This window comes from Crinia signifera, chromosome 6 (genome assembly GCF_055691185.1).
Source record: "Crinia signifera chromosome 6, ASM5569118v1, whole genome shotgun sequence".
Lineage (NCBI taxonomy): Eukaryota > Metazoa > Chordata > Amphibia > Anura > Myobatrachidae > Crinia > Crinia signifera.
This window is the reverse complement of record NC_139222.1, coordinates 218,325,355-218,339,977: the sequence shown is the minus strand read 5'-3', so window position 1 is coordinate 218,339,977 and position 14,623 is coordinate 218,325,355. Positions and strand designations below refer to the sequence as shown.

The 14,623-nt window shown below is 45.6% G+C and overlaps 8 non-coding genes and 1 pseudogene across 8 annotated transcripts; all 9 read right to left on the bottom strand.

Annotated features, from left to right (window-relative positions):
- Positions 1-573: 573 nt before the first annotated feature.
- LOC146012483 (U2 spliceosomal RNA) lies at positions 574-764 on the bottom strand. The gene has a single exon (XR_014445645.1). It is a non-coding gene; the product is annotated as a U2 spliceosomal RNA (small nuclear RNA).
- A 1,352-nt stretch (positions 765-2,116) lies between these two features.
- On the bottom strand, positions 2,117-2,294 carry LOC146012605 (U2 spliceosomal RNA; annotated as a pseudogene).
- A 1,374-nt stretch (positions 2,295-3,668) lies between these two features.
- LOC146012482 (U2 spliceosomal RNA) lies at positions 3,669-3,859 on the bottom strand. The gene has a single exon (XR_014445644.1). It is a non-coding gene; the product is annotated as a U2 spliceosomal RNA (small nuclear RNA).
- Positions 3,860-5,234: 1,375 nt separating this feature from the next.
- Positions 5,235-5,425, bottom strand: LOC146012481 (U2 spliceosomal RNA). The gene has a single exon (XR_014445643.1). It is a non-coding gene; the product is annotated as a U2 spliceosomal RNA (small nuclear RNA).
- Positions 5,426-6,799: 1,374 nt separating this feature from the next.
- On the bottom strand, positions 6,800-6,990 carry LOC146012479 (U2 spliceosomal RNA). The gene has a single exon (XR_014445641.1). It is a non-coding gene; the product is annotated as a U2 spliceosomal RNA (small nuclear RNA).
- A 1,375-nt stretch (positions 6,991-8,365) lies between these two features.
- LOC146012478 (U2 spliceosomal RNA) lies at positions 8,366-8,556 on the bottom strand. The gene has a single exon (XR_014445640.1). It is a non-coding gene; the product is annotated as a U2 spliceosomal RNA (small nuclear RNA).
- Positions 8,557-9,930: 1,374 nt separating this feature from the next.
- Positions 9,931-10,121, bottom strand: LOC146012477 (U2 spliceosomal RNA). Its single transcript, XR_014445639.1, has one exon. It is a non-coding gene; the product is annotated as a U2 spliceosomal RNA (small nuclear RNA).
- A 1,396-nt stretch (positions 10,122-11,517) lies between these two features.
- LOC146012476 (U2 spliceosomal RNA) lies at positions 11,518-11,708 on the bottom strand. The gene has a single exon (XR_014445638.1). It is a non-coding gene; the product is annotated as a U2 spliceosomal RNA (small nuclear RNA).
- A 1,374-nt stretch (positions 11,709-13,082) lies between these two features.
- Positions 13,083-13,273, bottom strand: LOC146012475 (U2 spliceosomal RNA). Its single transcript, XR_014445637.1, has one exon. It is a non-coding gene; the product is annotated as a U2 spliceosomal RNA (small nuclear RNA).
- Between the last annotated feature and the right edge of the window lie 1,350 nt (positions 13,274-14,623).

The window sequence follows — 14,623 nt, the reverse complement described above, 5'->3', positions numbered from 1 at the left end:
AGAGGAAAAAAAATTCCCAAAACAAAAGAGAGGAAAGAGGAAAAAAATTTCCCAAAACAAAAGAGAGAGAAAAGAGAGGGCAAAAAGAAAAGAAAAAAAATATAAGAGATCAAGAAAGAAAAAGCAAAAAAAAAACCAAGCCATTTCAAATGGAGAGGGAGGGGGGTCCAAAAATGCCATTGCTGTGATCCAGTTGATGTTTCCGTGGAAAGATCGTAGGTAAGTCACATATTGTTTGCCTATTTTTTGGGAGGTCGCAGCGATTGATAAGTCATTTAATTTAGGCAGGCTTCCGGTCTTTTGGCTAGGCCGCATATGCTGATATCAAGTGTAGTGTCACGTAAAAATATTTAACTGCCTCGATTCCAGAAAGTACAATTCAAGGAGTCAAGAAATAGTCACAAAATGATACACTGGAGGCAGGATTTCAAAGTATTTATGCACAAGGGTTAAACCTTGAAGCAGCAAATGCATGCATTTCTAAATACAAAGTTAGTACAAAGGTGCACAAACAATTGATACTCCAAATTAAGTGCCAGGAATGGAAATAGTCTTTTTTTGGATAACAGATTAGGAAGGTGCACCGGTCCTGGAAGTACTGCAATACCAGGTCAATGCGTGGAGTGGACAGAGCAAGCTCTTCTTCCATCTCCCTGTTCTAAAAATCCATTTAATATATGGCCCCCAGATAGGGGGCGTATCAGATATTAAACTGATAAGAACAGATACTACACTTGATCTTAGCCAAAAGGCCGAGAAGCGATAACCCGAATGGGGTCCCAGCAAAGCGCGCGAACCGGAATTCGGCCACCAACACTGGTGCAGAAGAGATCAGCACCACGGACACATCTAACACACACACATCACTTCTATGTCGTTGCAGTCTGAAAGATACCTGGCTGTACGGCAGGTGTGAATAGGACTTGAAGTGCTGGACAGGGACCGGAGGACGAGTAGCCATCCAACTGATTTTGTGATTAGGTCGTCGGCGGGCGGGCAGGGTGCCTCAGCTGGGTAGGAGGCCAAATTTGCATGTGCTCCGCCCCGTCTGTTGACGTCGCGTCAACAGACACACACCCACTAGGCAGACGACCAACAGGCAAGCAGCAGCAGCCAGCTGTCTCCTCGCTCTTTGCTGCTGCATGCCTGTGTCCCTGACGAACTGCTGCTGAGTAAATCAATCAGCTAGCTGCTGCAGAGGAGAAGGAGGAATCTTGCACAATCAGGTGCAATGACGGCTTTCCTGTTTTGAGCCCATTCAGCAGCAGTAGTAGACAGTCAGATGGACAGGCATTCATGTGGCAGGACCCTTTGTGTGACATCACAATCTGCCCTCTATGACATCACAAGCTGCTCACTCGGAATCCGGCGGAACCTGACAGCCAGACAGTCACTTGGAACAGACAGGCAGACAGGACAGTCATGTGTAGGTGAGCTGGGTGGGCCAATGTTTTCTTTTATTGGCAGTTACCACCCAAATGATGGTCCGAAGAAGGTAAGTGATACTTTTTCTAAATCCCCCTCTCAATGATCATCAATTGTTGGGCTCGGCAAAAAAAAATGGAAGAGGAAAAAAAATTCCCAAAACAAAAGAGAGGAAAGAGGAAAAAAATTTCCCAAAACAAAAGAGAGAGAAAAGAGAGCGCAAAAAGAAAAGAAAAAAAATATAAGAGATCAAGAAAGAAAAAGCAAATGGAGAGGGAGGGGGGTCCAAGAATGCCATTGCTGTGATCCAGTTGATGTTTCCGTGGAAAGATCGTAGGTAAGTCACATAGTGTTTGCCTATTTTTTGGGAGGTCGCAGCGATTGATAAGTCATTTAATTTAGGCAGGCTTCCGGTCTTTTGGCTAGGCCGCATATGCTGATATCAAGTGTAGTGTCACGTAAAAATATTTAACTGCCTCGATTCCAGAAAGTACAATTCAAGGAGTCAAGAAATAGTCACAAAATGATACACTGGAGGCAGGATTTCAAAGTATTTATGCACAAGGGTTAAACCTTGAAGCAGCAAATGCATGCATTTCTAAATACAAAGTTAGTACAAAGGTGCACAAACAATTGATACTCCAAATTAAGTGCCAGGAATGGAAATAGTCTTTTTTTGGATAACAGATTAGGAAGGTGCACCGGTCCTGGAAGTACTGCAATACCAGGTCAATGCGTGGAGTGGACAGAGCAAGCTCTTCTTCCATCTCCCTGTTCTAAAAATCCATTTAATATAGGGGGCGTATCAGATATTAAACTGATAAGAACAGATACTACACTTGATCTTAGCCAAAAGGCCGAGAAGCGATAACCCGAATGGGGTCCCAGCAAAGCGCGCGAACCGGAATTCGGCCACCAACACTGGTGCAGAAGAGATCAGCACCACGGACACATCTAACACACACACATCACTTCTATGTCGTTGCAGTCTGAAAGATACCTGGCTGTACGGCAGGTGTGAATAGGACTTGAAGTGCTGGACAGGGACCGGAGGACGAGTAGCCATCCAACTGATTTTGTGATTAGGTCGTCGGCGGGCGGGCAGGGTGCCTCAGCTGGGTAGGAGGCCAAATTTGCATGTGCTCCGCCCCGTCTGTTGACGTCGCGTCAACAGACACACACCCACTAGGCAGACGACCAACAGGCAAGCAGCAGCAGCCAGCTGTCTCCTCGCTCTTTGCTGCTGCATGCCTGTGTCCCTGACGAACTGCTGCTGAGTAAATCAATCAGCTAGCTGCTGCAGAGGAGAAGGAGGAATCTTGCACAATCAGGTGCAATGACGGCTTTCCTGTTTTGAGCCCATTCAGCAGCAGTAGTAGACAGTCAGATGGACAGGCATTCATGTGGCAGGACCCTTTGTGTGACATCACAATCTGCCCTCTATGACATCACAAGCTGCTCACTCGGAATCCGGCGGAACCTGACAGCCAGACAGTCACTTGGAACAGACAGGCAGACAGGACAGTCATGTGTAGGTGAGCTGGGTGGGCCAATGTTTTCTTTTATTGGCAGTTACCACCCAAATGATGGTCCGAAGAAGGTAAGTGATACTTTTTCTAAATCCCCCTCTCAATGATCATCAATTGTTGGGCTCGGCAAAAAAAAATGGAAGAGGAAAAAAAATTCCCAAAACAAAAGAGAGGAAAGAGGAAAAAAATTTCCCAAAACAAAAGAGAGAGAAAAGAGAGCGCAAAAAGAAAAGAAAAAAAATATAAGAGATCAAGAAAGAAAAAGCAAAAAAAAAACCAAGCCATTTCAAATGGAGAGGGAGGGGGGTCCAAAAATGCCATTGCTGTGATCCAGTTGATGTTTCCGTGGAAAGATCGTAGGTAAGTCACATAGTGTTTGCCTATTTTTTGGGAGGTCGCAGCGATTGATAAGTCATTTAATTTAGGCAGGCTTCCGGTCTTTTGGCTAGGCCGCATATGCTGATATCAAGTGTAGTGTCACGTAAAAATATTTAACTGCCTCGATTCCAGAAAGTACAATTCAAGGAGTCAAGAAATAGTCACAAAATGATACACTGGAGGCAGGATTTCAAAGTATTTATGCACAAGGGTTAAACCTTGAAGCAGCAAATGCATGCATTTCTAAATACAAAGTTAGTACAAAGGTGCACAAACAATTGATACTCCAAATTAAGTGCCAGGAATGGAAATAGTCTTTTTTTGGATAACAGATTAGGAAGGTGCACCGGTCCTGGAAGTACTGCAATACCAGGTCAATGCGTGGAGTGGACAGAGCAAGCTCTTCTTCCATCTCCCTGTTCTAAAAATCCATTTAATATATGGCCCCCAGATAGGGGGCGTATCAGATATTAAACTGATAAGAACAGATACTACACTTGATCTTAGCCAAAAGGCCGAGAAGCGATAACCCGAATGGGGTCCCAGCAAAGCGCGCGAACCGGAATTCGGCCACCAACACTGGTGCAGAAGAGATCAGCACCACGGACACATCTAACACACACACATCACTTCTATGTCGTTGCAGTCTGAAAGATACCTGGCTGTACGGCAGGTGTGAATAGGACTTGAAGTGCTGGACAGGGACCGGAGGACGAGTAGCCATCCAACTGATTTTGTGATTAGGTCGTCGGCGGGCGGGCAGGGTGCCTCAGCTGGGTAGGAGGCCAAATTTGCATGTGCTCCGCCCCGTCTGTTGACGTCGCGTCAACAGACACACACCCACTAGGCAGACGACCAACAGGCAAGCAGCAGCAGCCAGCTGTCTCCTCGCTCTTTGCTGCTGCATGCCTGTGTCCCTGACGAACTGCTGCTGAGTAAATCAATCAGCTAGCTGCTGCAGAGGAGAAGGAGGAATCTTGCACAATCAGGTGCAATGACGGCTTTCCTGTTTTGAGCCCATTCAGCAGCAGTAGTAGACAGTCAGATGGACAGGCATTCATGTGGCAGGACCCTTTGTGTGACATCACAATCTGCCCTCTATGACATCACAAGCTGCTCACTCGGAATCCGGCGGAACCTGACAGCCAGACAGTCACTTGGAACAGACAGGCAGACAGGACAGTCATGTGTAGGTGAGCTGGGTGGGCCAATGTTTTCTTTTATTGGCAGTTACCACCCAAATGATGGTCCGAAGAAGGTAAGTGATACTTTTTCTAAATCCCCCTCTCAATGATCATCAATTGTTGGGCTCGGCAAAAAAAAATGGAAGAGGAAAAAAAATTCCCAAAACAAAAGAGAGGAAAGAGGAAAAAAATTTCCCAAAACAAAAGAGAGAGAAAAGAGAGCGCAAAAAGAAAAGAAAAAAAAATATAAGAGATCAAGAAAGAAAAAGCAAAAAAAAAACCAAGCCATTTCAAATGGAGAGGGAGGGGGGTCCAAAAATGCCATTGCTGTGATCCAGTTGATGTTTCCGTGGAAAGATCGTAGGTAAGTCACATAGTGTTTGCCTATTTTTTGGGAGGTCGCAGCGATTGATAAGTCATTTAATTTAGGCAGGCTTCCGGTCTTTTGGCTAGGCCGCATATGCTGATATCAAGTGTAGTGTCACGTAAAAATATTTAACTGCCTCGATTCCAGAAAGTACAATTCAAGGAGTCAAGAAATAGTCACAAAATGATACACTGGAGGCAGGATTTCAAAGTATTTATGCACAAGGGTTAAACCTTGAAGCAGCAAATGCATGCATTTCTAAATACAAAGTTAGTACAAAGGTGCACAAACAATTGATACTCCAAATTAAGTGCCAGGAATGGAAATAGTCTTTTTTTGGATAACAGATTAGGAAGGTGCACCGGTCCTGGAAGTACTGCAATACCAGGTCAATGCGTGGAGTGGACAGAGCAAGCTCTTCTTCCATCTCCCTGTTCTAAAAATCCATTTAATATATGGCCCCCAGATAGGGGGCGTATCAGATATTAAACTGATAAGAACAGATACTACACTTGATCTTAGCCAAAAGGCCGAGAAGCGATAACCCGAATGGGGTCCCAGCAAAGCGCGCAAACCGGAATTCGGCCACCAACACTGGTGCAGAAGAGATCAGCACCACGGACACATCTAACACACACACATCACTTCTATGTCGTTGCAGTCTGAAAGATACCTGGCTGTACGGCAGGTGTGAATAGGACTTGAAGTGCTGGACAGGGACCGGAGGACGAGTAGCCATCCAACTGATTTTGTGATTAGGTCGTCGGCGGGCGGGCAGGGTGCCTCAGCTGGGTAGGAGGCCAAATTTGCATGTGCTCCGCCCCGTCTGTTGACGTCGCGTCAACAGACACACACCCACTAGGCAGACGACCAACAGGCAAGCAGCAGCAGCCAGCTGTCTCCTCGCTCTTTGCTGCTGCATGCCTGTGTCCCTGACGAACTGCTGCTGAGTAAATCAATCAGCTAGCTGCTGCAGAGGAGAAGGAGGAATCTTGCACAATCAGGTGCAATGACGGCTTTCCTGTTTTGAGCCCATTCAGCAGCAGTAGTAGACAGTCAGATGGACAGGCATTCATGTGGCAGGACCCTTTGTGTGACATCACAATCTGCCCTCTATGACATCACAAGCTGCTCACTCGGAATCCGGCGGAACCTGACAGCCAGACAGTCACTTGGAACAGACAGGCAGACAGGACAGTCATGTGTAGGTGAGCTGGGTGGGCCAATGTTTTCTTTTATTGGCAGTTACCACCCAAATGATGGTCCGAAGAAGGTAAGTGATACTTTTTCTAAATCCCCCTCTCAATGATCATCAATTGTTGGGCTCGGCAAAAAAAAATGGAAGAGGAAAAAAAATTCCCAAAACAAAAGAGAGGAAAGAGGAAAAAAAATTCCCAAAACAAAAGAGAGAGAAAAGAGAGCGCAAAAAGAAAAGCAAAAAAATATAAGAGATCAAGAAAGAAAAAGCAAAAAAAAAACCAAGCCATTTCAAATGGAGAGGGAGGGGGGTCCAAAAATGCCATTGCTGTGATCCAGTTGATGTTTCCGTGGAAAGATCGTAGGTAAGTCACATAGTGTTTGCCTATTTTTTGGGAGGTTGCAGCGATTGATAAGTCATTTAATTTAGGCAGGCTTCCGGTCTTTTGGCTAGGCCGCATATGCTGATATCAAGTGTAGTGTCACGTAAAAATATTTAACTGCCTCGATTCCAGAAAGTACAATTCAAGGAGTCAAGAAATAGTCACAAAATGATACACTGGAGGCAGGATTTCAAAGTATTTATGCACAAGGGTTAAACCTTGAAGCAGCAAATGCATGCATTTCTAAATACAAAGTTAGTACAAAGGTGCACAAACAATTGATACTCCAAATTAAGTGCCAGGAATGGAAATAGTCTTTTTTTGGATAACAGATTAGGAAGGTGCACCGGTCCTGGAAGTACTGCAATACCAGGTCAATGCGTGGAGTGGACAGAGCAAGCTCTTCTTCCATCTCCCTGTTCTAAAAATCCATTTAATATATGGCCCCCAGATAGGGGGCGTATCAGATATTAAACTGATAAGAACAGATACTACACTTGATCTTAGCCAAAAGGCCGAGAAGCGATAACCCGAATGGGGTCCCAGCAAAGCGCGCGAACCGGAATTCGGCCACCAACACTGGTGCAGAAGAGATCAGCACCACGGACACATCTAACACACACACATCACTTCTATGTCGTTGCAGTCTGAAAGATACCTGGCTGTACGGCAGGTGTGAATAGGACTTGAAGTGCTGGACAGGGACCGGAGGACGAGTAGCCATCCAACTGATTTTGTGATTAGGTCGTCGGCGGGCGGGCAGGGTGCCTCAGCTGGGTAGGAGGCCAAATTTGCATGTGCTCCGCCCCGTCTGTTGACGTCGCGTCAACAGACACACACCCACTAGGCAGACGACCAACAGGCAAGCAGCAGCAGCCAGCTGTCTCCTCGCTCTTTGCTGCTGCATGCCTGTGTCCCTGACGAACTGCTGCTGAGTAAATCAATCAGCTAGCTGCTGCAGAGGAGAAGGAGGAATCTTGCACAATCAGGTGCAATGACGGCTTTCCTGTTTTGAGCCCATTCAGCAGCAGTAGTAGACAGTCAGATGGACAGGCATTCATGTGGCAGGACCCTTTGTGTGACATCACAATCTGCCCTCTATGACATCACAAGCTGCTCACTCGGAATCCGGCGGAACCTGACAGCCAGACAGTCACTTGGAACAGACAGGCAGACAGGACAGTCATGTGTAGGTGAGCTGGGTGGGCCAATGTTTTCTTTTATTGGCAGTTACCACCCAAATGATGGTCCGAAGAAGGTAAGTGATACTTTTTCTAAATCCCCCTCTCAATGATCATCAATTGTTGGGCTCGGCAAAAAAAAATGGAAGAGGAAAAAAAATTCCCAAAACAAAAGAGAGGAAAGAGGAAAAAAATTTCCCAAAACAAAAGAGAGAGAAAAGAGAGCGCAAAAAGAAAAGAAAAAAAATATAAGAGATCAAGAAAGAAAAAGCAAAAAAAAAAACCAAGCCATTTCAAATGGAGAGGGAGGGGGGTCCAAAAATGCCATTGCTGTGATCCAGTTGATGTTTCCGTGGAAAGATCGTAGGTAAGTCACATAGTGTTTGCCTATTTTTTGGGAGGTCGCAGCGATTGATAAGTCATTTAATTTAGGCAGGCTTCCGGTCTTTTGGCTAGGCCGCATATGCTGATATCAAGTGTAGTGTCACGTAAAAATATTTAACTGCCTCGATTCCAGAAAGTACAATTCAAGGAGTCAAGAAATAGTCACAAAATGATACACTGGAGGCAGGATTTCAAAGTATTTATGCACAAGGGTTAAACCTTGAAGCAGCAAATGCATGCATTTCTAAATACAAAGTTAGTACAAAGGTGCACAAACAATTGATACTCCAAATTAAGTGCCAGGAATGGAAATAGTCTTTTTTTGGATAACAGATTAGGAAGGTGCACCGGTCCTGGAAGTACTGCAATACCAGGTCAATGCGTGGAGTGGACAGAGCAAGCTCTTCTTCCATCTCCCTGTTCTAAAAATCCATTTAATATATGGCCCCCAGATAGGGGGCGTATCAGATATTAAACTGATAAGAACAGATACTACACTTGATCTTAGCCAAAAGGCCGAGAAGCGATAACCCGAATGGGGTCCCAGCAAAGCGCGCGAACCGGAATTCGGCCACCAACACTGGTGCAGAAGAGATCAGCACCACGGACACATCTAACACACACACATCACTTCTATGTCGTTGCAGTCTGAAAGATACCTGGCTGTACGGCAGGTGTGAATAGGACTTGAAGTGCTGGACAGGGACCGGAGGACGAGTAGCCATCCAACTGATTTTGTGATTAGGTCGTCGGCGGGCGGGCAGGGTGCCTCAGCTGGGTAGGAGGCCAAATTTGCATGTGCTCCGCCCCGTCTGTTGACGTCGCGTCAACAGACACACACCCACTAGGCAGACGACCAACAGGCAAGCAGCAGCAGCCAGCTGTCTCCTCGCTCTTTGCTGCTGCATGCCTGTGTCCCTGACGAACTGCTGCTGAGTAAATCAATCAGCTAGCTGCTGCAGAGGAGAAGGAGGAATCTTGCACAATCAGGTGCAATGACGGCTTTCCTGTTTTGAGCCCATTCAGCAGCAGTAGTAGACAGTCAGATGGACAGGCATTCATGTGGCAGGACCCTTTGTGTGACATCACAATCTGCCCTCTATGACATCACAAGCTGCTCACTCGGAATCCGGCGGAACCTGACAGCCAGACAGTCACTTGGAACAGACAGGCAGACAGGACAGTCATGTGTAGGTGAGCTGGGTGGGCCAATGTTTTCTTTTATTGGCAGTTACCACCCAAATGATGGTCCGAAGAAGGTAAGTGATACTTTTTCTAAATCCCCCTCTCAATGATCATCAATTGTTGGGCTCGGCAAAAAAAAATGGAAGAGGAAAAAAAATTCCCAAAACAAAAGAGAGGAAAGAGGAAAAAAATTTCCCAAAACAAAAGAGAGAGAAAAGAGAGCGCAAAAAGAAAAGAAAAAAAATATAAGAGATCAAGAAAGAAAAAGCAAAAAAAAAACCAAGCCATTTCAAATGGAGAGGGAGGGGGGTCCAAAAATGCCATTGCTGTGATCCAGTTGATGTTTCCGTGGAAAGATCGTAGGTAAGTCACATAGTGTTTGCCTATTTTTTGGGAGGTCGCAGCGATTGATAAGTCATTTAATTTAGGCAGGCTTCCGGTCTTTTGGCTAGGCCGCATATGCTGATATCAAGTGTAGTGTCACGTAAAAATATTTAACTGCCTCGATTCCAGAAAGTACAATTCAAGGAGTCAAGAAATAGTCACAAAATGATACACTGGAGGCAGGATTTCAAAGTATTTATGCACAAGGGTTAAACCTTGAAGCAGCAAATGCATGCATTTCTAAATACAAAGTTAGTACAAAGGTGCACAAACAATTGATACTCCAAATTAAGTGCCAGGAATGGAAATAGTCTTTTTTTGGATAACAGATTAGGAAGGTGCACCGGTCCTGGAAGTACTGCAATACCAGGTCAATGCGTGGAGTGGACAGAGCAAGCTCTTCTTCCATCTCCCTGTTCTAAAAATCCATTTAATATATGGCCCCCAGATAGGGGGCGTATCAGATATTAAACTGATAAGAACAGATACTACACTTGATCTTAGCCAAAAGGCCGAGAAGCGATAACCCGAATGGGGTCCCAGCAAAGCGCGCGAACCGGAATTCGGCCACCAACACTGGTGCAGAAGAGATCAGCACCACGGACACATCTAACACACACACATCACTTCTATGTCGTTGCAGTCTGAAAGATACCTGGCTGTACGGCAGGTGTGAATAGGACTTGAAGTGCTGGACAGGGACCGGAGGACGAGTAGCCATCCAACTGATTTTGTGATTAGGTCGTCGGCGGGCGGGCAGGGTGCCTCAGCTGGGTAGGAGGCCAAATTTGCATGTGCTCCGCCCCGTCTGTTGACGTCGCGTCAACAGACACACACCCACTAGGCAGACGACCAACAGGCAAGCAGCAGCAGCCAGCTGTCTCCTCGCTCTTTGCTGCTGCATGCCTGTGTCCCTGACGAACTGCTGCTGAGTAAATCAATCAGCTAGCTGCTGCAGAGGAGAAGGAGGAATCTTGCACAATCAGGTGCAATGACGGCTTTCCTGTTTTGAGCCCATTCAGCAGCAGTAGTAGACAGTCAGATGGACAGGCATTCATGTGGCAGGACCCTTTGTGTGACATCACAATCTGCCCTCTATGACATCACAAGCTGCCCTCTATGACATCACAAGCTGCTCACTCGGAATCCGGCGGAACCTGACAGCCAGACAGTCACTTGGAACAGACAGGCAGACAGGACAGTCATGTGTAGGTGAGCTTGGTGGGCCAATGTTTTCTTTTATTGGCAGTTACCACCCAAATGATGGTCCGAAGAAGGTAAGTGATACTTTTTCTAAATCCCCCTCTCAATGATCATCAATTGTTGTGCTCGGCAAAAAAAAATGGAAGAGGAAAAAAAATTCCCAAAACAAAAGAGAGGAAAGAGGAAAAAAATTTCCCAAAACAAAAGAGAGAGAAAAGAGAGCGCAAAAAGAAAAGAAAAAAAATATAAGAGATCAAGAAAGAAAAAGCAAAAAAAAAACCAAGCCATTTCAAATGGAGAGGGAGGGGGGTCCAAAAATGCCATTGCTGTGATCCAGTTGATGTTTCCGTGGAAAGATCGTAGGTAAGTCACATAGTGTTTGCCTATTTTTTGGGAGGTCGCAGCGATTGATAAGTCATTTAATTTAGGCAGGCTTCCGGTCTTTTGGCTAGGCCGCATATGCTGATATCAAGTGTAGTGTCACGTAAAAATATTTAACTGCCTCGATTCCAGAAAGTACAATTCAAGGAGTCAAGAAATAGTCACAAAATGATACACTGGAGGCAGGATTTCAAAGTATTTATGCACAAGGGTTAAACCTTGAAGCAGCAAATGCATGCATTTCTAAATACAAAGTTAGTACAAAGGTGCACAAACAATTGATACTCCAAATTAAGTGCCAGGAATGGAAATAGTCTTTTTTTGGATAACAGATTAGGAAGGTGCACCGGTCCTGGAAGTACTGCAATACCAGGTCAATGCGTGGAGTGGACAGAGCAAGCTCTTCTTCCATCTCCCTGTTCTAAAAATCCATTTAATATATGGCCCCCAGATAGGGGGCGTATCAGATATTAAACTGATAAGAACAGATACTACACTTGATCTTAGCCAAAAGGCCGAGAAGCGATAACCCGAATGGGGTCCCAGCAAAGCGCGCGAACCGGAATTCGGCCACCAACACTGGTGCAGAAGAGATCAGCACCACGGACACATCTAACACACACACATCACTTCTATGTCGTTGCAGTCTGAAAGATACCTGGCTGTACGGCAGGTGTGAATAGGACTTGAAGTGCTGGACAGGGACCGGAGGACGAGTAGCCATCCAACTGATTTTGTGATTAGGTCGTCGGCGGGCGGGCAGGGTGCCTCAGCTGGGTAGGAGGCCAAATTTGCATGTGCTCCGCCCCGTCTGTTGACGTCGCGTCAACAGACACACACCCACTAGGCAGACGACCAACAGGCAAGCAGCAGCAGCCAGCTGTCTCCTCGCTCTTTGCTGCTGCATGCCTGTGTCCCTGACGAACTGCTGCTGAGTAAATCAATCAGCTAGCTGCTGCAGAGGAGAAGGAGGAATCTTGCACAATCAGGTGCAATGACGGCTTTCCTGTTTTGAGCCCATTCAGCAGCAGTAGTAGACAGTCAGATGGACAGGCATTCATGTGGCAGGACCCTTTGTGTGACATCACAATCTGCCCTCTATGACATCACAAGCTGCTCACTCGGAATCCGGCGGAACCTGACAGCCAGACAGTCACTTGGAACAGACAGGCAGACAGGACAGTCATGTGTAGGTGAGCTGGGTGGGCCAATGTTTTCTTTTATTGGCAGTTACCACCCAAATGATGGTCCGAAGAAGGTAAGTGATACTTTTTCTAAATCCCCCTCTCAATGATCATCAATTGTTGGGCTCGGCAAAAAAAAATGGAAGAGGAAAAAAAATTCCCAAAACAAAAGAGAGGAAAGAGGAAAAAAATTTCCCAAAACAAAAGAGAGAGAAAAGAGAGCGCAAAAAGAAAAGAAAAAAAATATAAGAGATCAAGAAAGAAAAAGCAAAAAAAAAACCAAGCCATTTCAAATGGAGAGGGAGGGGGGTCCAAAAATGCCATTGCTGTGATCCAGTTGATGTTTCCGTGGAAAGATCGTAGGTAAGTCACATAGTGTTTGCCTATTTTTTGGGAGGTCGCAGCGATTGATAAGTCATTTAATTTAGGCAGGCTTCCGGTCTTTTGGCTAGGCCGCATATGCTGATATCAAGTGTAGTGTCACGTAAAAATATTTAACTGCCTCGATTCCAGAAAGTACAATTCAAGGAGTCAAGAAATAGTCACAAAATGATACACTGGAGGCAGGATTTCAAAGTATTTATGCACAAGGGTTAAACCTTGAAGCAGCAAATGCATGCATTTCTAAATACAAAGTTAGTACAAAGGTGCACAAACAATTGATACTCCAAATTAAGTGCCAGGAATGGAAATAGTCTTTTTTTGGATAACAGATTAGGAAGGTGCACCGGTCCTGGAAGTACTGCAATACCAGGTCAATGCGTGGAGTGGACAGAGCAAGCTCTTCTTCCATCTCCCTGTTCTAAAAATCCATTTAATATATGGCCCCCAGATAGGGGGCGTATCAGATATTAAACTGATAAGAACAGATACTACACTTGATCTTAGCCAAAAGGCCGAGAAGCGATAACCCGAATGGGGTCCCAGCAAAGCGCGCGAACCGGAATTCGGCCACCAACACTGGTGCAGAAGAGATCAGCACCACGGACACATCTAACACACACACATCACTTCTATGTCGTTGCAGTCTGAAAGATACCTGGCTGTACGGCAGGTGTGAATAGGACTTGAAGTGCTGGACAGGGACCGGAGGACGAGTAGCCATCCAACTGATTTTGTGATTAGGTCGTCGGCGGGCGGGCAGGGTGCCTCAGCTGGGTAGGAGGCCAAATTTGCATGTGCTCCGCCCCGTCTGTTGACGTCGCGTCAACAGACACACACCCACTAGGCAGACGACCAACAGGCAAGCAGCAGCAGCCAGCTGTCTCCTCGCTCTTTGCTGCTGCATGCCTGTGTCCCTGACGAACTGCTGCTGAGTAAATCAATCAGCTAGCTGCTGCAGAGGAGAAGGAGGAATCTTGCACAATCAGGTGCAATGATGGCTTTCCTGTTTTGAGCCCATTCAGCAGCAGTAGTAGACAGTCAGATGGACAGGCATTCATGTGGCAGGACCCTTTGTGTGACATCACAATCTGCCCTCTATGACATCACAAGCTGCTCACTCGGAATCCGGCGGAACCTGACAGCCAGACAGTCACTTGGAACAGACAGGCAGACAGGACAGTCATGTGTAGGTGAGCTGGGTGGGCCAATGTTTTCTTTTATTGGCAGTTACCACCCAAATGATGGTCCGAAGAAGGTAAGTGATACTTTTTCTAAATCCCCCTCTCAATGATCATCAATTGTTGGGCTCGGCAAAAAAAAATGGAAGAGGAAAAAAAATTCCCAAAACAAAAGACAGGAAAGAGGAAAAAAATTTCCCAAAACAAAAGAGAGAGAAAAGAGAGCGCAAAAAGAAAAGAAAAAAAATATAAGAGATCAAGAAAGAAAAAGCAAAAAAAAAACCAAGCCATTTCAAATGGAGAGGGAGGGGGGTCCAAAAATGCCATTGCTGTGATCCAGTTGATGTTTCCGTGGAAAGATCGTAGGTAAGTCACATAGTGTTTGCCTATTTTTTGGGAGGTCGCAGCGATTGATAAGTCATTTAATTTAGGCAGGCTTCCGGTCTTTTGGCTAGGCCGCATATGCTGATATCAAGTGTAGTGTCACGTAAAAATATTTAACTGCCTCGATTCCAGAAAGTACAATTCAAGGAGTCAAGAAATAGTCACAAAATGATACACTGGAGGCAGGATTTCAAAGTATTTATGCACAAGGGTTAAACCTTGAAGCAGCAAATGCATGCATTTCTAAATACAAAGTTAGTACAAAGGTGCACAAACAATTGATACTCCAAATTAAGTGCCAGGAATGGAAAT